Source organism: Cardiocondyla obscurior, linkage group LG08 (assembly GCF_019399895.1).
Source record: "Cardiocondyla obscurior isolate alpha-2009 linkage group LG08, Cobs3.1, whole genome shotgun sequence".
Taxonomy (NCBI): domain Eukaryota; kingdom Metazoa; phylum Arthropoda; class Insecta; order Hymenoptera; family Formicidae; genus Cardiocondyla; species Cardiocondyla obscurior.
This window is the reverse complement of record NC_091871.1, coordinates 1,147,732-1,172,439: the sequence shown is the minus strand read 5'-3', so window position 1 is coordinate 1,172,439 and position 24,708 is coordinate 1,147,732. Positions and strand designations below refer to the sequence as shown.

Here is a 24,708-nt window from a genome sequence, read left to right as displayed (position 1 = left end):
TGGCGGTAAATCGACGACCGATTGTGCGGTGGGGGAGGAAAGGGGGGGCCTTGAATCGATCGATCAGTCAGTCAGTTTGCCCAACGATGAGCTTCTGGCGTCCGCGATTCCCGAAAATTGCGCCTTCGCTCGTTTTCACTCCCCGAGGCTCTTTATGGAGGCAATGCAATTTACCGACAACGGTCTGTTGTACGCTGCTGTAAAAAAAAAAAAAAAAAAAAAGGGGGCGCACACGCGCGCGTACCTTGCCTCCGGACGACGCGACGTTAATTGAATTTTTAGACCCGCGTCATTCGGCTTTTCATAACGCGTGCCATATATCTGCGGGTCATTCCGCTCCCGCGGCGCAAAAGGTGGAAAACCTTCCGCGCGTTTAGTTGAACCAGCGTAAGCGAATTCGTTCGCGGATACACGACTCCTACGACGTCGGACAGAAACTTATCCCCGTACGATCCGAGAGTCATCGATCGTGGATTATTCTTGAACGATGGTTTATCGAGCAGGCGGAAACGGCGCTGAATGGACCGCGATAACGCGCGAGTAATGAAATTTCATATGACGAAATGGAAAGCGATGTCGCGATTCTCTATGATAAGCGCGGTGATCGCGAGACGGACAATAACTTTTAGGAATTTTAGCATACAGCTGGTTTATAGCTATGTGAAAGCTGGCCGCAAAGTTGTCGTAACTCTCGCGAACCATATCGCTATTGTTCGCCCATTCTAAAACTTTGAAAACGCAATTCCAAGATATTACACGTTCCCTTTCTTTCATTCTTTTTTTTATATTTTTCTTTTTTATCTCGTCCGCTTTCATTTCTCTTCCAACTTTTTATCTCTTCTTTATTTCCTCGCCAACGCTGCAAGCGCATTTGTGCATACGCCCGTTCTTTTTACCTTTTTAAATTTTTTTTTTTACACCGATGGAAATTATCTATTTTAATGCAAGCGGAACGCAGCTTGATTTTCTGTATAATATCGACGACGGGCTCTAATTTTGTTACGCTAAATCGGTGCAGGAAATGAATGATTTCAACAGTCTCTCGGCCGAGAGTTAATTGGCCATGCCAGGATCGCGAAGAATTCAATATCAATGAGCACCGGTATAAATTTAATGAAAACGCCGCTACAAATACATCGGGAATTAATTAGTCCTGGTTTCATCGGAGCGCCTAGAAATCGATGCCCGAGCAAAGCGCCTAGGCACCCCTATCTACACTCGCACCCAATCTAGTTTCGCCTAGAGAGAACCTCAGATCTGCCTCCAACGTTCCGGTCGATAATTAAATTTCGCCTATACCGGGTCCGTAGAATATTAGTCTCCCAGGCATTGCCTCGTTGTTCCTCCGGAGAGCCATCACCGCGACACTGTAGCGCGCACCGCGATCATAAATTTTCGACCGATCGGTATGGAGCGCGCAAGAATGGAGATAATAGATATGGAGAGCGAGATGCAAAGCCCGTGTCGAGAGTAAATCCAGGAGCACGGAAGAGAAAGAGAGAGAGAAAGAGTTACAAATTTAAAAAAAAAAAAAAATTAATTCTCAAACTGTTGCTATTTTAATTTAATTATATTTACGTTTGATATTTAGATGTTTTATTAATTTTTCTAAATTTATTATTTTAATTTTTTTTTAAAGAGTATCTCGCGCCTTTGAATTCTTTGTTCAGTTCTTATTTGCATGCGATTGGGGGGATCCATTAGACTTTCACGGTCTTCATTAGCACGAAATCTATTTTGCATCAGCTCCAAGAATCTAAAAGTCGTACAGGACGGATGGCAATAGCCTCGCGACACACCCTGCGCGTATAAATTGTAAGGGCGACGTTCCCTTTATGGGCTTCACCGTGTCGTTCGTGTGTATGGGAGCTCTTCTCGACGAAGGAGGGACGCGCCGCGTATAGCTGCCCTTGCGGGATGACGTAGCCCAGGGCATTGTATGAATCCCCGAAATTATGGAATCTCGCGTACCCACGAGCCCGCGTTCATCATAAAGCTCATCTCTCTCGCATCGGCGTTATGCCCTTGCGAGATACCCCACGGTCTTCGTTTCGCCGGGTGTTATTCATTCCTGATATTAGGTCCTTTGAAAAGAGAGAAGCCCCTCTCCCCTCTCATATCTTTGTCTTGGCCAAAAGGCACCGCGTAATAATTTCATTTAATTTTATTTAATTGTATTTATTATTATTAATTTTTTTGTTTTTAACTTAAAATAAAAGCAAAATAAAATTTTGACAGCTAGCAGGTCGGGAAGAGAGATTAATTATTTTCAGCAGGCGCTTGATTATCGTATCGTTGAAATAAACTTTAAAATTCCACGGAGCGATAAATGTTATTTCTACATTTAGACCGCCGCAATACGTTAATGTGATTTAAGCGTAGCGTTTCAAATTGATGGCTTTGCTCGCTTCTAAAAATGGTGCTTTTTTTTTCCCCCCGCAACGAAGTCGTGTTACCGCGGCAGCATTACAGGCTTGCAGTTTTATCGGGAGTTGTTTTCCATTAATATCTCGTGGCAATTGAACGCCGCTTAGCCAAGCCAATCAAATGATTAACAGCGGGGGCCGCCGCGCGTTCGTAGCCGAGTGCTCGCGGCAGATGCAACGTCGAGATTTACAAAGGGAATATCAAGTCCTCCTGTAATTAGCGCGCCGCGAAATTACAAGCGGTTCCGCGGTGTAGCGAAAATATGATAATAACGGCGTCTGACAGGTCGCCGCGCCGGCAGACGAGCTGCCGTTTCGCGCGCAAAGCCCCGAGCTCGACGCCGAACTCCGAAGGCAGCGCTGATTCACGCGATAATGAACGCGAACGTAATCCCGCGTTGGCTAATGAGCCTCCGCGGAGGTACTTTCGAGGAACGCGGAGGGGAATGCCCCTCGGGTTCGACGCGAATATCCACGTCACGACATCAGGTAGAGCCAAGGCGGAGGAAGATATTTAGTTGTAATGCAATCCTTCGCGTTAATACAAATCGCCTCATTTAATAAATACCTTCTATTCTTCGGTAGCGTACGGCGAAATTCCCCTTCCTGTTTAGTGCTTTATATATTCTGCGCCTTAATCGCCGCAAGATTTATTATCGATCCGCTCTAGTAGAGATATATGAGCGTTAAGCGATAAAAATTGTCTTCGGGGGCGCAGCCATTACGTACTCCGAAGGCTTCAATTATTTTAACCTGTCAAGTGCGACGCTACAACTGGAACGCCCGGGCGTTCGTTCGTTCGCCGTAGGTAACTCAGCTCGCAAGCGCTCGGAACTCTTTCGAGCGTGACCTGTCACTCGAGTCGAGCCCGGCTCGAATAAGCTCCCGGGGTATTACCGGGACTTAGGGTGATGAAGGTGTTAAACTTAGCGCCGGGAAACCCGAGAAGAATTCCTCGTTCGATCAACCTCGACAAGAGATGTCATACGATACGCGCGTAAACTCGGAATAATACCACGTTCTGCATCTTATCTATTTTCAGGATCTTTATTAATTAATTGAGTGGAATAGTCGCTAGAAATGAGAAACTGGATAATAAAATTAAAAAAAAAAATTAATAAATTTGCCCTGCACGTTAAAAATATAATTCTTTGAAGTTTAAATTACGCTGTTAAATTTATAACGACTAGGTAATTTAACAATTTTTTTTCACCCTTTTTTTCATGAAAAAAATAAACGACGTAATAAATTTTTTTTTGTAAAAAAAAAAACGCTTTTTTTTTTTATGGAGGTCATCGATGCATCGTCAAATTTTGCAGTCAAATTTTGTCGCGAGGACCAGTCTCGCAGGTAGCAAACAACGAGAGGCTATCACGACGGTCCGGTCGTTATTGGCCGCCGGCGACATCCAATATTGTGTCGTTAAACGAGCGGGCCATGGATATACATATATCGTCGTAGGACAATCGGGATTGATGATCCGCAAATGGCTGCGTAGTTTCCTACGTCGGTTCATCGCGAGGAATGACGCTCGTTGCGTAGTTACTATGACGGGAAAATCATGATTTGCAGGCGGCATACGGCCGCGCGTCCGTGGCGGCCCAGTTTAATCGAATTACCGCGGGGAAACGATTAATCTCATTCTGCACGTCACGGGGAAGAGCAGGCAGCACGTCATACGCAGGTATCATCACGAGAACACGGCCCGTTTTATCGTGCCCGTTATAATCACGGATAACAACCCGACCCCGCGCGGTAGCGTGCATCGGTCGCGCGTCCGCGAAAGTCAGCCCCGACGGAATCTGATTTCAAATCGCGCAAACGTATTGACACTGCGACGGGAAATCTCGTTACGCGATTCGACAGATTATTACGAAACGCACCCGGCGATATTTTCCGAGAGCGCTCGCGGATCGCGCTATTGTCGCGCGGGCTCTTAATTAATCCGCGAATTCGATACTCTTATTTCCGCGGACGGGCCTCGGATCCTCGCCTTAATAACCGGGTAAACCGATAAGAAACTTTTTTAATTAGTCGCATCGATCGCCGGCGCTCGCGCATATCGACAACCCATTATTACGCCAAGTTAATTAAGCACGAAACGACGGTTTCTTTTTTAAGACGTCCTCGCGGCCGCGCCGGCGAACAGCCACCGGTTGTAACGATCCCATCGGGCGCGGGATTAAGAATTCTGCGGTAGGTATCTATCGGGGAATACCGGGATTGAATTCTCAACCGTTCGTGCGCGTGTGTGCCTCTCTTCGCCGATCAATCCGTCCGTTCCGGAATGAGAGGCCGCGTGTAGTTGGGGCGTGTGCGTGTGCGAACGCACGAATGTGCGACGTCACGTACGAATGCGGAGCGAGGAGGAATCCCTCTTTCTCTCTTTTATTTCCCTCCCGAGCAACTCCGCGAGGCAATCAACGTTCCTCCGCCCGTCCCGATCTGGGTCTTATCGGCGATTTCGCACCAGAGAAGTCCGCCGATTAGTCCTAAGAAATTACTTTCTTCCGTTTCCAGATGAAGCCGGCACGTATCACGAAACCTGGCCCTCTCATTTCGATATCTCCGATTTATACAAATAAATAATGTCTGGATTTATTAAAATAAATCACGAGGGTTAATAAACGTAGGGTTAAACTCACGCGCGTTAAAAGTTTTATATATTCGCTGATAATTTGGAATAGTTAAGAGATATAAATATTGCAATTGTAAGAAAGTCTGGCACGATTCGGACGAGTTAATTAAATTTTATATCTACTTATATATGTTTGAAATATTTGAAGATATTAGGTATTATCGAGGTAAAAAATAATTCGTTTTTAAAAAAGAGGATTAAAGTTCCCGCGAGGCAAACTGGGAAGAATAAAATCCAAACTGAGACGTTCGCACGTACACTCTTTTACGTAGTTTCTTTGGAACGAGGTACGAGAGCAAAGGGCGTTTAGCTCACAGCTGTATCGTCTTCCCGGAGGATTTTACACCGACGCGACACATGACTCCATTGTTCCTTGATAAATGGAACCAAGGTGCGGTAATGCGATCCATCGGGATCGATAGTGGCTGCTCGAGAGACAAAAAAGAGAAAGGGAGGGAAAAAAAGAAAAAGATTTGTCAACCTTATGAAATTTTATAAAGGTATCCGTTATCAATTTTTTTTATACGTAACAATTATATTAATAAATTTTTTTTAAAAATTTTTGCAGTTTAAGTGAGCTTATAATTTAATTTAATGTTTTATTCTTAAAGGACCTTGATAAATATTTCACAGAGACAAAACGAGACCTGTATTGTTGAATCGTGATAGCGTATCAATTTCCCTAATTTCAGTGCGTGAGTCCTTCCGTCATACGTCGATAAAGATCTAATGTGATCGCATTAGCGCAGAAGTACAATGGACAAAAAAAAAAAAAGAAAAAAACGAAAGAGAGAAAGAGAGAGATAGACAGAGAAAGAGAAGGTGAGAGAAACTGCTTTTCGTACGGGAAGTGGCTCGTTATCGCGATCATTACAACCGCCGTCATTACGCGGCATTATATCGTTCGAAGCAAATCGATTTTCTCGACGGGCGTGGTTGACGATCGGCGATCGCGATCTCCTCCGCACCGGGATGTCGATACGATGCCGAGCCTAATGGTCTGTGTACATTCGACCCGATGAAATTGCTTCGGGTTCCCTTTATATCTTTCTTTGTTCCGAGCTCGACGAGCGAGTGTTTTTCTTGCTCTCTTCCGTCGTGGACGAAGAGCTATGTCGTCGCCCTTTAATTAACACCTCGCGATATTTCTCGATTCCGCGTAACTCTCGCCTGTGCAAATAAAATATTTTGTTCGCTATGTTTTCATTTGAAAAGAAAATAAGAAAAAAAAAATGTTACGCCCGGCCCTTATCTTCCGCTTTTCCCCCCTCTTTTTTTTTTTTTTGCGGAATTGTGGCTTCTTCCGATCGATTGCGGGAAGCGTTTCAAATTAACGTTGAGAGAGCGCGAGTTGTAATTCGTGAAATTACGGTGGCTTTATTACGTCGCGCGTTCGTAATTTCCGTAAGAACATCAGACCGAGGCGAGTAAATGCTCCATGGGAAAGGCTCAGTTGGAAAGGTTAACGTCGCGGGGTGATTCAGGCTGTTTACCTTGGGTGCCCCAAGCCTCGCGCGTCGCTATTAAGCCACCCTTCCTGCCTCTTTCAGCGGACCCCGGCATCCGTAGAAAACTTTTTCACGATTATTTCATGAAACGTCGCGGACACTTACGCCCCGTTAGTCTATCTACTTCACAGCTACGAGTGAAACCACCCCTGCCCCAGACGCCGAGGGGGAAGAAAAAAAAAAAGAGGCAGCAGGATTAACAGAGAACGTCGTTAATGAAGATGTTACGAATTAAGAGAAGTATGTAAGCGCGACATTTAATCGTTTCAAAAAAAAAAGAAAGAAAAAGAAAAAGGTTAATATTTTTTTATCACGTACCACCAAGTTTGCGCAATTAAGAAAAAAGAAAAAAAATAGAAAAAAAAAGAATCAATAATCGTAGAAGGGAAATGCGTTACGGATCTCCTTCGAAATTGAAATCGCCGTGCAGGGCTTGCCGATCACGCGATATCGAATTTCGCTTCGACCGTCGTTTTCAACCGCGCATGTGGAAACTCCGAGCCGAGTACGTTTTTCGAAGACACGCCCGGATAATGTCGACCGGTTGTTTACGAGTTCGAGGACTCCAGGTGAAAGCCGGTGATAAAGTTGACAGAAATATCGCGACGGGCTCGAGGGCCGATAAAATCTGGGCGCAAATCCAAGACGATGGCCGATCGTGATATAAAGTAACGGAAGGCGGGGAGAGGAAATCGGGCGAAAAGGAAACTATTGCAGTTCCTTTGGCTCGACGTTCTCGGCAAAACGGAAGGCCTCGCCTTTCGTCACGACGTAGGTTTTTACGCGCGGGACGTCGCGAAGCGCATTCGGCTGAATAAGACATCTGATACGGAACGGGATATAATTAAAGATCGACGAGGAAGGCCCGTGTACGTTTCTTTGTTTACGTATTGCCTCCGCGATCGTGTAAGTATGTGTAATCCCGCGTTTCCTTTTTCTTACAGCCGGTCGTTTCCGCGAGCTATTAGACGTCTGTTAAGGGATAAGGCTTATGTGACGTATTAGGGTATCGCTACCCTCGAAGAACTCTCCCTTCATTAAAGATCGCTTGAGCGAAAAGGAGACGCCGGAGGTCTTTCGGGAATTGTCCTCCTTTCTTCCCGTCTTTTAATCATCCCCGCATGATTCCCTTTCTCTGGGCCCGGCCGGTGTCTTCTAACTTCGAAACTCTCGATACACGAGGATAGATCGCCACGGGCGGACGATGGTGCACACGCGCGTCCTCTCCAACAATAAGATCCACTTTCCTTCGCGGTGCCTTTTTACCTCCGGTAAATTTATTTTTAATTTCCTCGAGGAAGCTATATGGCGTAAGAAAATGAATTCCGGTCGAAGTACATTCGGACCTCGTTCGAGGAAAACGTTTTCGAATTCCCCCGACAATCTCCGTTCTTATCCACGATTTTGTCGGCGAATCTTATCGCCGGGCGGAAAGGACTCTCGCCGTGGAAAAAGGGGTTCCCTCATAGAATTTATTATCGTCAGTGATTTTTCACTCCTGAGACGACGCGCCGCGCCTTTCCCCGCGCGAAGTGGGTGCACGGTGCTCGATATCTCAAATGAAATATTATTGCGCCTTTCGTGGCTTCTGAAGGGAAGGAGGGCAGGAGCGGAGAGTCTGCCGGGCGAGAGAATTCGGTGAGCCGCGGAAAAACTTTGAAGACACGTAAAGGCGAAAGACTCTCGGCCGGATCCGCTGTATCTGATCTCTCTACTTCGCCGTTTCACTCGGCGCCATTCCTCTCGCTAAATCTTTCACCGTGGTACATACGGATACCAGCGCCGTGTGCTTCTCGCGATTTCGTCCTCCCATCTCGCGTCTTTCTTCCTCGCAACAATTGCGCGCACGGCGCCGCAAAAGTTCTCCCGCAGCGTCAGGAGCCGACTCTCCGGCGAGCAATTCGGCGATTTTTACCTTCAGAAAAATTTCAATCGTGACACGACCAGGAAAAATAAATTATTCCGAACTCCTAGAGGTAACAAACGTGCCAGGTAAAAAAAGTCTCTTTCCTTTCTCGGGCTAATCTCGAGTGGATTTTTATTTCAAGCCGCGTACGTATTTATCAATTTACGCGCCGCTGAAAAGTTAAAGATCGCGGTGAATCGGCAGCGAGCCAAATTCCCGCGGCGGAAAAATAGTTCGGGACCTTAACGGTGAATTCCGTTCCTGAGGTTCGACGCAATTCCTTACTTACAGCTACCCTGTGTATTTTATAATTTTCCTGAGAATTTATCTCGCTACTCGAGCGTGTTTTACAGTTAACGTCGAGAGGTGCGAGACGCTTTACCGACGTTGCTTTATTCGAGATTCCCCCGTTCGCTCGCCGAACGCCGAGGCGAGAAGACACATCTAGAGCGGAGGGACCTTTTTTCTTTCACGGTGTACCGGCAGACGACGATAGAGACGCACAAATGACGGTGAGGAAATAAGGGGTGCGAGTTTTCCCTCCTTCCGTCGCGACATGAATTTTAATGCGCGACTGTCTATGCGCGTGTCGGGAGAAGAAACTTTCCTCCGACATGCTCCGTCTCTTCTCTCTCGCATGATTCTAATCCGCTCGCAATGAGGTCTGCCCGAAAACTGCTCTTTCGTTAGCGCACGCGGCATAAAATCGCGATAAGAATGCAAGATCGTCTAAAAAATGAGTCCTTAAACCCGAAATTTCTTCACCGAGTCGCAATCGAGAAAAAAAAAAAAAAGAAACACTTTTTTTTCAACCGTATTATTTATTTCGGAAATTTTTAATTGAAGCCTCGTTACGCCGGAGGGATTTATCGTTCGCGAGCCAACGGGTTTCAATGCTCAACTTCACAAGCCTCGCTCGCGCGTACTTAATTAGCAACGAGCACGCTTGATGCTAAGTACCGGTCCACCCGCATCCATTACGAGCACACCGCGCTCGTAAAGCGCACCAGTAACGATACGCAGAAATAATAAGGGCGATTATAATTTCTTACGTGGAAATTAACGAGCAGCCTGAAAGGCCGTGAGTTTACCCGCCACCCCCGCGCTCGCGTAAGCGCGCACGTTGTTTAATGCCGCGTAAGGGGTAATCGTAACTAACGTACGACGCGGGACCCAAAGGGAAAATAAGGGCGTTCAGCCTTCCTCCTCGTGGCGATATATTTTACTTACCGCGGGGTTATATCCCGCAGCCGCGTAATACCGTAGCCACCCCGCGTGCCGAGCTGCGCCTACCGGAGCGACGGCTCCTCCGCCCGAGATGAAACGTGTTTGAAGCGCTCTCGACGAAGATCGAAGATCCCGGCGCTCGAAAGAAATCGATCCGGTTGAGAGATGATTATACACATTGCGCCGATGACTTATTTCCCGATCGAACTGTTAATTACCGTCGAAGGGTGATTTTATAAGAGTTACGTCGCTCGACTTTCGTTACGGTTAAAAGTTAAGGGGATTAAATTTCTCTTTTTCTTAATCCTATCGACGCGCGCGCACGCGGCTTGAGGTACTGCGAGCGAGCCGTGAGTTATCGGGCACTAAATAAAATTGGATGGAAAGTTTCTTCTGCCGGGTGTTCGAGAAGTTTTCGCCTCGAGCACCGGCCGAGTACGCGAGGTGGATTTCTCGCGAGAAATTCCTCCCCCTTTCGCCCGCTCTACTCCTTATTTTTTCTCTCTCTCTCTCTCTCCCTCGCCACTCAAGCGAGACCTCTCTCGCATCGAAAGAACGTTTTCGACGTCATGGATTTTATGAAGCGCTTAGGAGAGCGCGCTTCATAAATCCAACGTGAACAATTTCCATACGCGGGACACAGTCGGCGCTTTCGTTGCGCGAGAGTCTCGAAGTTAACGCGACTCGCATTTCTTCTCGGTGTCCCTCGTGGTATTCGAGCGGGTTGATTTACGATCGCCGGTGCGATTCGCTTCGCGGCGCGGTAACGAATTCTCTCTCGACTTGACGAAAATAATTGTTACCTATCCCTCCGGGTCGGGAAGATCCTTTTAAAAGTAGCCTGAAAATATTTCTTATCGCATTCGAAGGAAATAATACCGGGGAGAATCGAACGCGGGTATTTCGAGATTCTCAAGTTTCGCGCGGCGGGTTGTGTGACGGCTCAACCTTTCCTATCTCGAGCACGTCGGAATAAGTCTCGTCCGAGGGTGAGGGGGGGAGGGATATCGTTCTAACCGATGAAAAATGTCTTCGGTATCGGGGACCATCCGGCTCCGATATCGAGTCGCGCTCACGCGATCGGTCGGGCGTCGCGCGGGGGCCGCGCGCGGGATCAAGTTTTATTTCGTGCTCCGTCGTTACTCGCGCGAGCGCGTCCCCGGGCGTGACGGGCGATTTTTTCGGAGGTCCCCCCCGCTGTCGTGAGGCACGCGAGGCACGCGGCACACCGGATCGTCGTAACTTTAAACGAGTCACTTCGTACGGCCGCGCTTCCTTCGCGCGTGCCACGTCCAAGTTTCCGGCGGAACCGCGCCCGACACGTACCGTCGCCGATGCGGCAGACGGTCCGGTATGTCGCCGTCCGTAATTGCGCGCGAGCCTGCAACTCGAAAGCGCGCAAACTCTTCAACGAAGCGGATGCGCTTCGCGTCGCGATTCGAAATGTAATAAAGTGTCACCGCACCGACGGCAGGAAACATTAGATTTAAAAAGATATAGATGGGATTTAATTTTATGATACCAGATCGTTTGTTTGGTTGATTAATGAACCATGGAAAGAAAAGGGAATAAATAAATCTGTTAAATCCGTAATTAAACCGTAATAAATTAACGCGTGGAAGTGGCGAAGTATCTCCGGTATTATTACCATAATCTTTTGTCTCTACTTAATTATCTTTGTTTGCCAATTTTTTTTTTATTTTTTTAACAAGCCCCAACGTTAATCAACGTCCCGTACGCGAGATAATTGTGAATGTAGAGACTCGTGACGCGCGCCGAGAAGAGCCAGGTAATCGCGAAGAGCAAAGCTGCAACCTCGTCATCGCGGATGCTGCTTGTACCTCGACGTCGTTTATAAACGACTGTCTGTCGTCTAAATACTCGCCTGGTGTAATACACGAAAGTAATTACCGTTGCCGAGAATCGAGACACAGAGGCGGCCCGGTGTAAATTAACGAAGACACTTATCACGTTAATGATAACACGCACTCGTGTCAGAATATCGAAGGTCGCTTTTTGCTACTTCATCGTTTTAAATGAGAGAGTTGAAGTCAAATGATTTTTCCCTCCCGTCATTTTTTTTAATTTTTTTTTTACTTTGATAACTTGGTTCTTTGTTAAAATATCCATGAGCAAAGGCGTGTTCTTATCAGCGTGTGTGCCCGCGCGCTTTATCGCGGCGCGAGATGGTACACATGTCACGCGGTGCTATCATCCTTTCGCAAATCCTCCATCCCACACACCCAATCCCGCTTTAACCGATAAATCCTCCGATTCCCGCTACACGTCTGCTTTGTTCGTTCTTCCCGAACGTCGCAGCCTGAGGTTCTTCTGACGTCGACGGAAACAGATGTAAATTCCACGCGGAGGTTACTCGTATTTTCGCCGACAAGGAAAAACCCTGGGAGAGATCGATATCGCCGGTGGATTGACGAACTCGCGCGAGAGATAGAAAATATTTGTTTTTATAAAATAATAAACGATACGTGAAAAAAAAATTCTTTTTTCGGTAATAATCCATGCCAAAAATAAGAAAAAAAATAAAATTAATAAAAATGTAAAAATAAAAATTTTTGTTTTTCTCTTTAAAGATGAATTTATATTTTGACTCGCTCCCTACATTCTCATGCCTACAGTCTGCCCAGACTCGCTGTCGAAAGTGTAGAATCTCCTTAAAACATTCTTAGCCATCCGACTGGTCCGAATACCTCAATAGTGTCCCTAGGTCGCGACGTGGATAGACCGGGGCGTCGAGCCAAGCAAGAAAGGGGGAGAGGGGTTGCAAGGAAGCACAAGAGACGCGTGATTTATCTGACGGATTACGAGAAAAGTTTTCCAATTGCCAGCGAACGACGACATCGGAAACCGATAAGTTTAGCGGCGGCTTTCGGCATTTGCGCTATCCACCCCCCCTCCCCTTCTCCCCTAAGTTGCCATCCTCTCTGCCCTTCGCCTCGGCCCGCGATCGGGGGCGGGGATCCAAAAGCGCGGAAAGATTCCCGTCGAAGTGCCATTTATTCCCGCGTCGATTTCCCGGGTCATCCTTTAGCTTCAAAGGAGATGTCCTCCTCATCGAGTCGCCCGCTGGTCGGCACCGACCGACCCTTTTCATGCAGAGTATTCTCTAAATAAGATTGGCCCGATCTCTTACGAGAAGCCATAGTTCAAAGCGGAAAGAAGTACGCGTGCTTTATCGAACGGTCTTTGATCGCGCTCATTTAAAGAGCCTTCGAACGGAATCTAAGTAACACGAAGTAACCCTCTCTCTCCCTTGTTTTTAATTCACATAATTCTAAATTTATAATTTATTCCTCGTCCGGAGGAAATAAGTTGAAATTAATCTCGCGACGTGAATAAGGTTTAACGAGCGAATTTTCAGAACGTATATAATTTCAACGGGGAAATAATCTTGGCGATGAGAGAATTCGTCTCGTAAACTTGGCGGAGAATAATCTTGATGATGAGAAATTTTCATTTAGAAAAGTAGCGCAAACGCGACGTTCGCAAATTTTGCCCAGGATCTCGTCCCCGACGGCTCCGGTACAAAAGCCAATTTCTCTGAACCCTCTCTTTGACGCTCGCGCGCACGCGTTCCGCTCGATATTTATAATTTATGAACTCGTATTAGCGTGCCCGGCCGATACTCGACCCCCTCCCTGAAAAATGCTCAATTATGCAAAAGTGATTTTCCCGAAATTGATCTCAGCGCTTTGCTGCACGATGAAATTTTCGCGTTCATTGCCGCGTGCGCGTGCTCATGAATTCATAGCGCAAGACAATATTAAATTAAGCACATTTATTTTAGGTGCACTTTAAAAGAAGAAAAAAGAAAAGAAAAAGCATACTTTGGTGGCTGTGAATCAATTTGTATCTAGTAAAAGTTAACGAATCATAAGCACTAACACAATCCTTGAGTTATAATTATTTTAATGAGAAAAAGATTAGATATTAACAACCTTTTTTTTTAATAAGAATAAAATATATAAATAAGGAAGTTTTACGATTTTTATGTTTGAAGATAAATGCCACATTTATGAGGAAAGTGAGCTCGTGTCTAATATAGAAAATCAACTCCGAACGGCAATCGGTCCGACAAAACGAGAAGTTGGAAAATTGTCCTCTCGGTCGAGAGTAGCAAGTGCTCTCCCGTGCTGGAGGTACTTGCTTGAAAAGGAAATTCATCCTTACCGGAACGACGTTGAATGTCGTCTATGAGCAAATACACGCGCGAGTGCGCTTCAAGGGTAGACGTGGAAATTAATAACCACAAAGTTCAAAGTTCCGCGGCCCCGACAAAGCTGTTCTTCTCGGCAACGGAGAGACGCGGCTCATTTTCGAAGACAGTCCATTTAGTTTTAGAAGATTCGTATTGACGTATTCGCTTCGATGCGTACAGCATTCGCCGACGAGACTAACGTTTGTCTACGCTACTAGCATTCGCTATTATTTACCGAGTTTTGTATACATTCTCCTTTACAAAACTCATTTCTCCACTTTTTTTACGGAGAGAAAAAGATACAAATCTAATTTGCTCGCAGCTACGTAAAAAATCCTTATTAAAACCGCTTCAACTTTCGAAGAAATTTACCACAGCGAGAAGAAAAGTCTTCACATAAATTGTTTTCGAGTTGACACTTTTATTTAAAGCAAACGCGGTAGCATAAAGATTTCGCAATTTACAGTTACGATTCCAGACAGATTTTTTTTTCCTTCTTTTTTTTATAAAAATATTACTTTGATTTGTTGACATGTCGACGCTATTTATTGCTACGCTCGCTGCGTTATTCATTTCAGCGTTGTCTTTATTGCCGCCACGTTCGAATTAACAAGATTACGTGGAAAGCAGAGTCTCACAAAGCCCGCCCCGCTCCTTACCTCCGGGATTACCCCGAGTTTTATCTTTTCCGCGACGTAAAAGCATCGCGCGACGCGAAAGAAAATCACCTTTCCGGGCGTTAAACGTCCCGGAGGGTCCGCTTGCGGGTAACGCGGGCCGAGAATACTTAACGAGAGAGTGCCGCGCGCGGAAATTAATAACGAGCCGTACTGCGTGTTTCGCGAAACGGCGAATCCCGCCGTGTACTTTCCTTGTGTGCACTCCTCGGAACAATAACCCTCCCCCCTTTCCCTCCTCCTCTCGTGGTTCGCCGATGCCAGGTTATTCTCCCTCGGTCCCTTCCTCGTTGATGCCATTTACGTCGCGGCGGCCGCGGCTTTCGCGAGCATCTTGGCGTATTTATCAGAAACTTCCGAGCAACCGGAGTGGCCGAGCAATCTGCATAAAGGCGAGCTCATGCCGCTCCCCGTCCCCACGATTAATCCGAGATGTATTTTTAAAAGAGATAGAAAAGTCGCTCGCGCAAATCGTACTGCCGCGGAATCGTTTTCATCACGTCGATCAAGTCTTCCGGAATTTTTACAAATCTTTCTCTTTGATTTAGACGTGTAACAGATAATTAAAAAAATTTTTTTTTGTTATTTTAATAACTGCACTCTCATATTTTATTGCCTGTATCTTTGTTACGTTTTTAACTAGCAACTGAGTTGTTGCACGAGTAAGATTGCCTTTTCCTTCGTTTTAACTCGGTCCAGCTTTTGGTTCTCTCGACAATACCACCGTGTGAATTTAGCTTAAGGTAACGAGCATTGGAGAACCGTGAAGAAACCGCCAGCGCATTCGCAGCTGGCGGTAGCTTCGTCCTCTATCTAGGATCAGCATGTACCGTCGTACACGTCCGGAACGAGCGCCGGTCTCCGGCGTTTTTCGCGAGCAGAAAGGCGCCATCGAGGACGCCGAACAATAGTCTCGCTCTAAAGAGAATATTAGTTTTTATTATCGCGACCCGGCCTCACGTGCCCGAATTTTTATTCGGGTAAACCGCACGATAAACGTCGCTGACCGGCCGCGAACGAAAATCGTGAATGGACCCCGCCGTGAAACTCGAGATAGAAATCAGCGCCACGACTTTTGTCAAACATTTTTGCCAATAAACAATACTTTAATATTGCCAATAAACAATACTCTGTTTCTCTCTCTTTCTCTTTTATTCTTTACGCCATTTAAAAGCCCATCGGCTCTTCCAATAGCACGCTCAAACAGCGGCTGGGTTTAATTTTTGACTACTCGAGAATGATTTGCACACGGTGGCGATATTAAATTCCCACGGGAGTCGCGCGAGCCTCGCGGATGCTGTATTTTATGTAAATGAATACGCACGGTAATGAGCACGGGCGATCACATTAAATCGCGATATTAAGTTTGTAATACAAATAGCGGAAGCAAAAATAATTACGTTAATGAATGAAACCGATAATATTGGCGGGCGTTGCTTTCCGGTGTTGTACGTAATGCAATTCGATAAATACACCCCGACGGGGTACGATGTGACATAGTTACCATTTCGTTACCGCTTGTTTATTCGCAAAAATGAAGTAAAATCAATACCTACATTTACAACAACAGAAAAACTAAAAAAAAAAAAAGGAAAAAAAAATAGTGGTGCGCGGTACGTGCAGGCAAATAAATTTGTATTCGAAATTTGTCGCGATATTCGCAATATGTTGACACGAAAATAAATATCAAATAAAATAAGGAAGGGAAAAAAAATATTAATAAACGCGAAGGAAAGCTATTCGGCGCGAGTAACGTGGTCATTATTACGCGAAAACAGCTTGTTTCCCTCAAAGAAAGTGAAATAAAGCTAATAAAAAAAAAAAAAGTGCCCTCGGGCGAAGCACGGGTACAGGAACACGATTCGCGGGTACGATCGCGCGTGGCTCGCTTGTTGAACCTGTCGAAAAATGAAATGCAAACACGGTGAGACGATAGGCACCGGCTGTACGAGAGGCGCGTAAATGCCATGGGAGACATGGCTGCGAGACCCCGTGGACGAGCTCAGACCGGAGGCACCGCGTTTGCAGAGTTAGGGCCGCAATAAAATCAAACCGACAACGGGAGTTCACGGTGTCAACCATTGTATTCCGTGGCTCGTTTCTCCTCCTCGCCCTGCCATCTGTTTTTTTCTCGCTCTGTTCGCCCTCGCTCCTCTCGCACGCGAACGGGTCTCGGAGCGAACCCGAGTCTTCCTCCGAAAGGTACCCGGAGCGACCGTGGGTGTCTCAACCTGACGTGGCACGGAGCGATATATCGTTAATTAGCTTTTGTCGAGGTACCGCGCCATGTACGCCCGGTACGTGTGGGCTCGTTGCGCGAGGGGACACGTTCGCTCGTAAATAGCGATCGTACTCTTTTGACGGATAACACAGCTGAACGGGTCCGAACGGATTCTAACGGCGAGGTCTGACGATCGTCGTTGAAGCGCCGACGTGAAAGCGCGATCGTATTCTTTTTGGAGGGTGATTCAGCGGATCGCGCGGTATAGATATACATGTATATACGAGGCGAAGGAAATTTATTCCGACGCAGTTAATTACAGCAGCTTGGTCAATAATTTCTTAAATTAGTCCGGCAATTGTTATCGGCAGTGGCCAGCGCGATAATTACGACGGAAAATTGCTCGCAAATCGTCGGACTCGTGCCGATAACCGATAAGATAAATCATCTTTTGCACAATGTAACGCCGGAACTGCGGCCGCACGTTCGGCTTTATGATTTACTTGAATTTAATGCGCGCGGGTCGTAAATTCTTTTATTTATACCTTCAGCGGTAACGATAGCGGGGCGATCGCGTATCCCGAGCGGCAGCCGCGGCTGCTGATGGACGAAAGTGTAGAATTTTACAGCCGCGTCGAGGACGGGGGGGGGAGGAGGGGAGGTGCACGGCGCGGAGAAAAAAATGCTCCCGCAAGTCAAGCCGAGGCTATAAATAATCTCGTCCAGCGCGGAAACTCGTCGTAATTTACGATTAATTCGAACGTGTGCGCGAGCCTCCCTGTCTATCTCTCTCGGCTTCATTTCCGTTCTCTATCTTTCCGCTCACGACATTCAAATGCAAGAGTTATGCGGCCCGCACGGCTCCCGCCACTTTTCCCAGCGACAGGATCAAATGGTCGTCTGAATTATGACTTTTAGATTGCCCCCGTGCGAGCGAATGAACTTCAAGCGCCGTAAAAGAGAGTCTCGGATCCTTAAACGATGGGCATTCGATATAATGAATTTATTGCGCCGTTCCGAGTAATAATTACCGCCCGCGTACGAGGGACTTTCGGGACCATCAGTCAATATCACGATAAACGAATCGAGTCGTTGCCTCGAGTACGTGATGCAATTATCGCAATCGCACGATCTAATAAAATTGTACGTATTAAAAAACTTAATAATTTGTACAACATGCGGGTTTGAAAAAGTACAAATTTAATGGAAACGATAAAAATTATGGATATTTTAATTAAAAAGAGAAAGGGTATACAGTTTCTCTTTATTGATCGTTACATTTTTTTTTTAATTTATATTTCGCCAGTAAATACCATGCAATAAAAATTTTTTTTTTTTTAATTTTAATTTTGTTTTTTTTTTATTTACTTTTATCGTTAACCAAATAATTTCTGTATATTTTACGAATAATAAATCTACGCGGTCAAAATCGCCTTAGTGTGCATTAGGATTTGCCTTTGCTGGATTTGGCGCGTTTGCTAGTAATTCGTTTGAAAATTCATCATTTGCGGCAAAAGCCGATCCATCAGCGCTCTTGTGTAATACGCCTGTTGGATTCATTCCAACTATTTATCTCCCGCGATTAAACTCGACTCTCATCGAGGAGTACGAGGGCAAAAGAGAGAGCGACTCCACGAGAGAGCGATTGATGGAGCCCCTCGGTCCTCCCGTCGTCCTACGGGAATCAAAAAGCACGTGGGAAGGGTTAATACGCGTCGCACGCATCGTATTTCGCGCGATAAATCAAAGAGATTTAATCAGCCTCTGCGGTGGGGAATAAAAAAAAAAATGTGAGCGGACGATTTCGTTTCGCGGTCACACTCCTCTCGATTCTCATCAGTGTTAACTGTTATGCCAAGTCGTTAATCCATAGATACTTTAATTGTACAACCCCTTCAATAAAATAATAAACCAATTAAACCAAACTCTTTTTTTTTCTCCAATTTTTAATTAATTGACCTCTTCAAACATAAATTCATTTTTACATTTTTATTATTATTTTTTTTTTTATTTTAATTTTTTATTTCCTACCACCCTCTCTCGCATTTCCACAACTCGAAACAGTAATTGCCAGACTGAGTGGAGCACGTCCTAGTCGTTAACTTACTCGATCTAATTACGCTTGACCGTGAGGCCGAAATTCGATTTCGCCCGACTCGCGGTGGAATAAGTAAACCAGACGCTGTGACGACAGAGAGAGAAACGGAAGGGGAGATTCGTAGGAGCACTTTGACGGTGAAACGGAGTTAATTCACGCAACGAGGGGACAACAACGGACATTCGCGCCCCGGATAGATACGGGCGCGTACGAAGATCTTTTCACCGCGGGGTTCCGCCTCTCATCGTGTACCCCAGGCCTCTTCGAGGGCAACTCACTCGTCACGGAACCCCTCGCGGCACGTGCAAGGACCCAGGCAGAGATTGGGGGCCGGGGCTGACGGAAGTGTCGGTGAAGGCTCGAAATAAGGTCGGGGAGAGGGGACAAACGACTCTTTGAATTTCTCGCGACATATGGGACATTCGCATCTATGTGTACATATAGGGTGTCCAACCTTAGATGATCGAGAGATACTTATTTCTACCGAAAGTAAAACTAAAGTACCGAAAAGTAATAAAACGCTTTTTCTCGGAACGAAACTGTTTGAAGTACTGCCGTTACGAATAAAAATTAAAAAAAAAAAAAAAAGCAAACCCGCGAAATGATCATATTTCAGGGACTTTCTGCTCCTCGGTCAACTTCAAGTAGCCTTTACTTTATAACGAAAATGTTAACGTAGAGTTTATTTTCCGAGACGTTTAACGTTGCAATCCCGAAGAGCTTCGCGAAGACAGATGGCGCCTAATTAAATTTTCGCGAAGGAAAATTACTTCAATCTTCGACGGGAGCACCGTCGGACTCGCCAAATGTTCCCATTACCTCGTACGTACACCCTATATGTAATCCTACACATGACATACGTGACGTCCTCGGAATTGCTTTCTGGGCGTTACGTTACGAGAGTGATTCGTTGAGAAGATAATGACGCGTCTTAGATTTCGTTCAGCGTGAAAGCATTCGAATTGCTCCCACGTAAATGCTGCATCGAATTATGAAGCGTGATATGATCTCGAATTTTATTGTACATTTTATCTACTCCGACTCCGACTTTTCGAAGATTGATCGAATACGGTGGTTCCCCAGGGGAAGAGAGAGCGTGAGGGACGCAGTCATTTATTTCGTCGTAATTCAATAAAAAGGAAGAAAAATAGATCGGGAATTATTTCTCAGATTTATACCTTGAAAAATTCCCACATTCGTGTTCCGTACTTTTATTTCGTGCGACGGGCCGGCCCGTTGGTCGAAAAGTTGTAATGAGATGTACGTGCGGAAGAACAAGCGGACTCGCCCTGAAACTCCAGCTCCGTTTCTCGTGTTCGCGACAAGGACGAAAGAAATTGCGTTCCCTGTACGGCGGGAATAAAAATACGGCGAACGTGTTTCCGAACGGCGGTGCCGCGTGTCGAGTGCCCATTGTCATTACGTCATCGCCGAGGTGATACACGTGGATAAAAGGGATGCGCGGCGATGTCGAAGATGTCGGTGGATCGCGCGCTCGTTCCCAACGAGAATGCAATAGCGTGTTTACGGCCGCGGGACATGAAGCTTTAATTATAAAAGACCACGCGCGGACATGTCAGCGACTCGACGAGAGCCAGTTCGCGAAAACTGCGGTTATATATAAACCGAGCAGAGATTGCGTTCCTTTAGTTTCCAGTTCACTCTCCGTTAGAATTCACATCGCCAGAATAGAATACGTTACGCTTTCATTCCTGCGACTTTTTTCTCTTTTTTTTTTTATTTTATATTTTCTATTTTTTATTTTTAACGCAAATAGAAAAGGGGACGAGATAGCGCGTACGCAAACACTTTTTCCATTTTCCTACTCATTTTAGCCTGCAAAAACATTTTTCTCTCTCTCCTATTATATTACCGCTCGATAGCAAAGCTGCCGTAAACTTTCGTAACAACGTGCATTGGAATGTAATGAAAAGAATGCGCGATCGTGGACCGAAGTGCCGTCTGATTGATGCTTTAAGAATTTATCAGGGGGCGAGATTCGTAATAGTCGAACGTCGTTCAGCAGTTTATTTTATCGGAGCTACTAATATTGATTCAATATCTCAAACTCGGAGATCGGCTCGCGTGCACCGGGTTACGTCGCACGGAATAATCGAATAAAGGAACGTAATAATTCTTTCGAATATCGCGTCATACCTAATCCCAGACGATATGAATTTAAAAAGGGAACGCAAAACCTTTTCAGAAGAGCGCATAATAATAAGATTTTAAATAGAGAAATAAATCCTATCTCTAAAAAAGTCACGTTGGATCGAATCGAATTTATTAAAGTCATTTTTTTTTTTTTTTTTTTTGGTTACCGAGAGAGAAGTCACGTACGCGCTAGCCGCCGTCGGCACAGCAAACGATATCTGTCTTACGGTGTGCACCGCCAAGATTGTCGCGGTTGTCATAGGTCGCAACGTGGTCAGCCAGCTGAGCCGGGCGATGCCCTCGCATATCGCTGCGCGCGAACACGCGTACGACCCGCTACTCGGTCGCTGGCAAAGACACGAGAATAAGGATAACGCGAAGAGTAGGTCGCCGGCGCGTTAACGTTAAGGCTGATCTCTCGTTCAGCTCACTTCGTGCCGCGAGAAGTTAATATCCTATGTTAATTAATGCCGAGCTATATGTATATTTTTATTTATTCGTTACATAAATTAATTAATATGCAATAATTAGGATACGTAACGTGGGCATTTAGAATTCCGTTTATATCCGCAAACGTATATATTATCTCCTATTCCATCAAGCTCGCTATTGTGGGGGTTTCGTAATCGCTTAGAGGAACGTTATCCTAATCTCATTTAATCCAGCTCCGTTGATATAACGCTAATAAATTCATAGCTAATCTCTTTCCATCGATCGCGACGGTTAATCAAGTTATATTGCAGCCGAACTTCGTGCCGATCGGCATGCGCCGATCGACCAGAACGAATGGACTTGGGAGCCCGGCGAAAAGACGTCTATTAGAATAATTATACAGTAGCCGAATCAGGCCAATCGGCCCAGATCCCGGTGGACGCATACAAATCACGCGATCCCATTGTCCCTCTCGTGTCGGTATCAAACCGTAGAGCATGCACCCCGAGCTAAATTGCCCGGGTAAACAGAAACGTCATCGCGGGCGTACTTTTCCCGCCGACTTTTCCGTCGAATCGCATAAGTGGCGGAAAATACGGGGAGCGTACCCGCCCGGCTGTTTAAGTACACCGGCGTCCCCCTCGTGTATATCCTCTTTTTATCTCACTCACTTAAAATGTATGAGATATTTATCATTCGCGGAACTACCAGTAGTTCTATTTGATTTACACTAGATTACACTAGAAGAAACCATGCGCGCGCTTCGCGTTAATTCGCGTAAAGGTTCTAATTGCAAGCTACGAAAAAAAAATCATGCGACTTACCAATCTGCATGAACTTCAGCGGAGTTGGAGAATTCTGCCGGTGACTTTAACATAGAAAGAAAAATATTAATGTAGACATGTATTTTAAATAAGATAAAGATATTATAATATTATCGATTTAATTGCAAGATCTTTTTAACAGGCAAAATTTTTTTATTGTAACAGCAAACTTTTACGCGACCGTGTTGTAGATTGTTTGTTGAAATCTGATGGTTGAATTCAGCTATTATTTGATTATTATAATTTTTTTTTTTTTTTTTCTTTTTTCTAAGAGTGCGCACATATTGACTGGCTGATTTGCATTTGATTTGCTTATGCCTTTGGGACAAGGGATTGCGATTTCGGGCACCGAAACGGAGGCTGCGCATCGCGGGGTATTAGCCGGGAAAGATAAACACGGTCGCGTGACCCGTATATCGCTCCCTCGCCGATCGTATGTCGATTCCGTGGTGTAAGTCCGCCGGTGCATAATCTCTCCGAATATTACAGTATGCTCGCGAAGGGTGACGCTCGATAATTCTACGCGGGCTAATTCCCGATGCCATGTTCCCTTTTTGTCCTAGATCAATATCAGGGCGGCGAGGCACGCCGGTAAAAGCTCGACAAACTTTAAGCGAGACCTCCCCTCCCCGAAATGGCCAGTGTCCAAAGCGGAGACGTGTGCTTGAATTTAGTATGGAATATTAATGCTTACGTGAATTCTCAAATACCGCGATTATAATTTGGCCTTGTTGAAGCGTACTTTGTCTCTACGCGCCGTTGGGTGTTACAGGTTTTGTAATTTTCCGCCGGGACCAGCGAGGGTATAACGTAATATTAATGTTAATCGCTGGCCGTTCCGCGTTTCGGGACGGTTCTTTACATTGCTCTGAATAAATATCCGGCAAAGCGTACGAGCGGGGGAACGACGAGATAGTAAGAAGCAGCGACGTGGAAGTCTCTTTTTATTAAACCGCCCCTGTCATATCGCGACGGATACCGGCGAAGACAATTTCTGTGGAACGCAGCTTGGAATGGGTTAAATAAATATTTTATTTTCCATTCGGGGGAAACTACCTTCCCGCTCCCCTCGCGGTATCTCTATCACTCCTTTTCTCTTTTCCTTTCTTTTTCATATGAATTTCGCTCGATTTGTCAACGTCGTTCAGAGAGGATCTCAGACGGACATACGATCTTCGAGAATCAATTCAAGTGGCATCGAGTACATTTGCCGGAAACGAATAAGCGAATCGCTGAGGAAAAAAGTCTGGAGCGGATGTGAGAAAAGAGGTGCCGTCAAGAATGATCCATCGACGAATGCATCCCGAGCCGTTAATCTAAACTGATTTATACAGAGCTTTGAAAACCATTGAATATACTTTCAGTATACTTTCAGTAATGACAGTGATTTTTAAATTAATTTTTTTATTTTTATTTTTATTTTTTATTTTTTTTATTTTTTTTTTTTGCAGTGAAAAACAATGAAATTATTCATTACGAGTTTGTGTAATTGAGCTCGTATCACGCGTTAAATATCTCGCTACATTTAAACTTGCATCGAGTTAAATCATATTTATTGCGAATGTTTTTTTTTTTTAATGCCACGTTTAATTAAAGTCTCTCGATTTCCGACTGGGAATAATTGTTGTACGTCAGGACATTACCGTAAAATAATCCTACAATTACCGACGCCATTATTTTCAAACGACCGATTTTTTTTTTTTCTTCCCCTCCGATATCGTGGAAGACCGCTCGATTGAGATATCGTGTAATCGACTGTTGTGAAAAATTTAACAGGATTTCGACGCGACGGCAGGATACCTATCCTTCTACCTGGAAATAAATACGTTCGACCGCGAGAGGATCGGTTCCCTTTTCAGGACGAGCCCCGTACGATTTATCGGCACGGATCAGTCGAACCGTGCGGGACGAGCGTTCGACTTCGAAGGATAGATATCTTCATGTGAAATTGATTTCGTCGGTGTGAAACAAGTCGACGAGCAGAGGAAGGACGGGACGGTAGCGTGTAATAAAAGGCGCAACAGGGAATATCGAGTTTCTCGGCCGTGCGGGGCGCGAACGAGCCGCGAGATTACGATCGATAAGTCGTTATTTCCTTTTCTTCCTTTCTCGCACCGAGGAGGAACTCGCTCATTTCGCGGTGCGCTATCGTGGGATTACAACCTTGGACTTGAACACGCGGCCGCGAGAACTGATGGATACGTCCGGAAAGAATCGGTTGAAAATGTGCTCTTAAACTTCTCGTTAAATAGATTTTTTTTTTTTTTTTTAGATAATAATTAAATACGAAAATTGTTATTAATGTCGGATAAAATCTGTTGTCTCGCACGCTCGTTGCAATTTATTATTGTTATAGCTGCGATAAATTTTTTTATTTATTT

The 24,708-nt window shown here is 45.3% G+C and overlaps 2 protein-coding genes across 2 annotated transcripts in view; one reads left to right on the top strand and one right to left on the bottom strand.

Annotated features, from left to right (window-relative positions):
• Positions 1-24,708, top strand: part of Ror (tyrosine-protein kinase transmembrane receptor Ror) — a 189,272-nt gene that overhangs the window by 104,638 nt on the left and 59,926 nt on the right. The gene's annotated exons all lie outside the window — the stretch shown is intronic.
• Positions 1-24,708, bottom strand: part of LOC139104841 (uncharacterized) — a 142,519-nt gene that overhangs the window by 70,334 nt on the left and 47,477 nt on the right. The window contains exon 5 of the mRNA XM_070660553.1: positions 22,328-22,371. The gene's annotated coding sequence lies outside the window, so the exon portion shown is untranslated. The remainder of the gene's footprint in view (positions 1-22,327; positions 22,372-24,708) is intronic.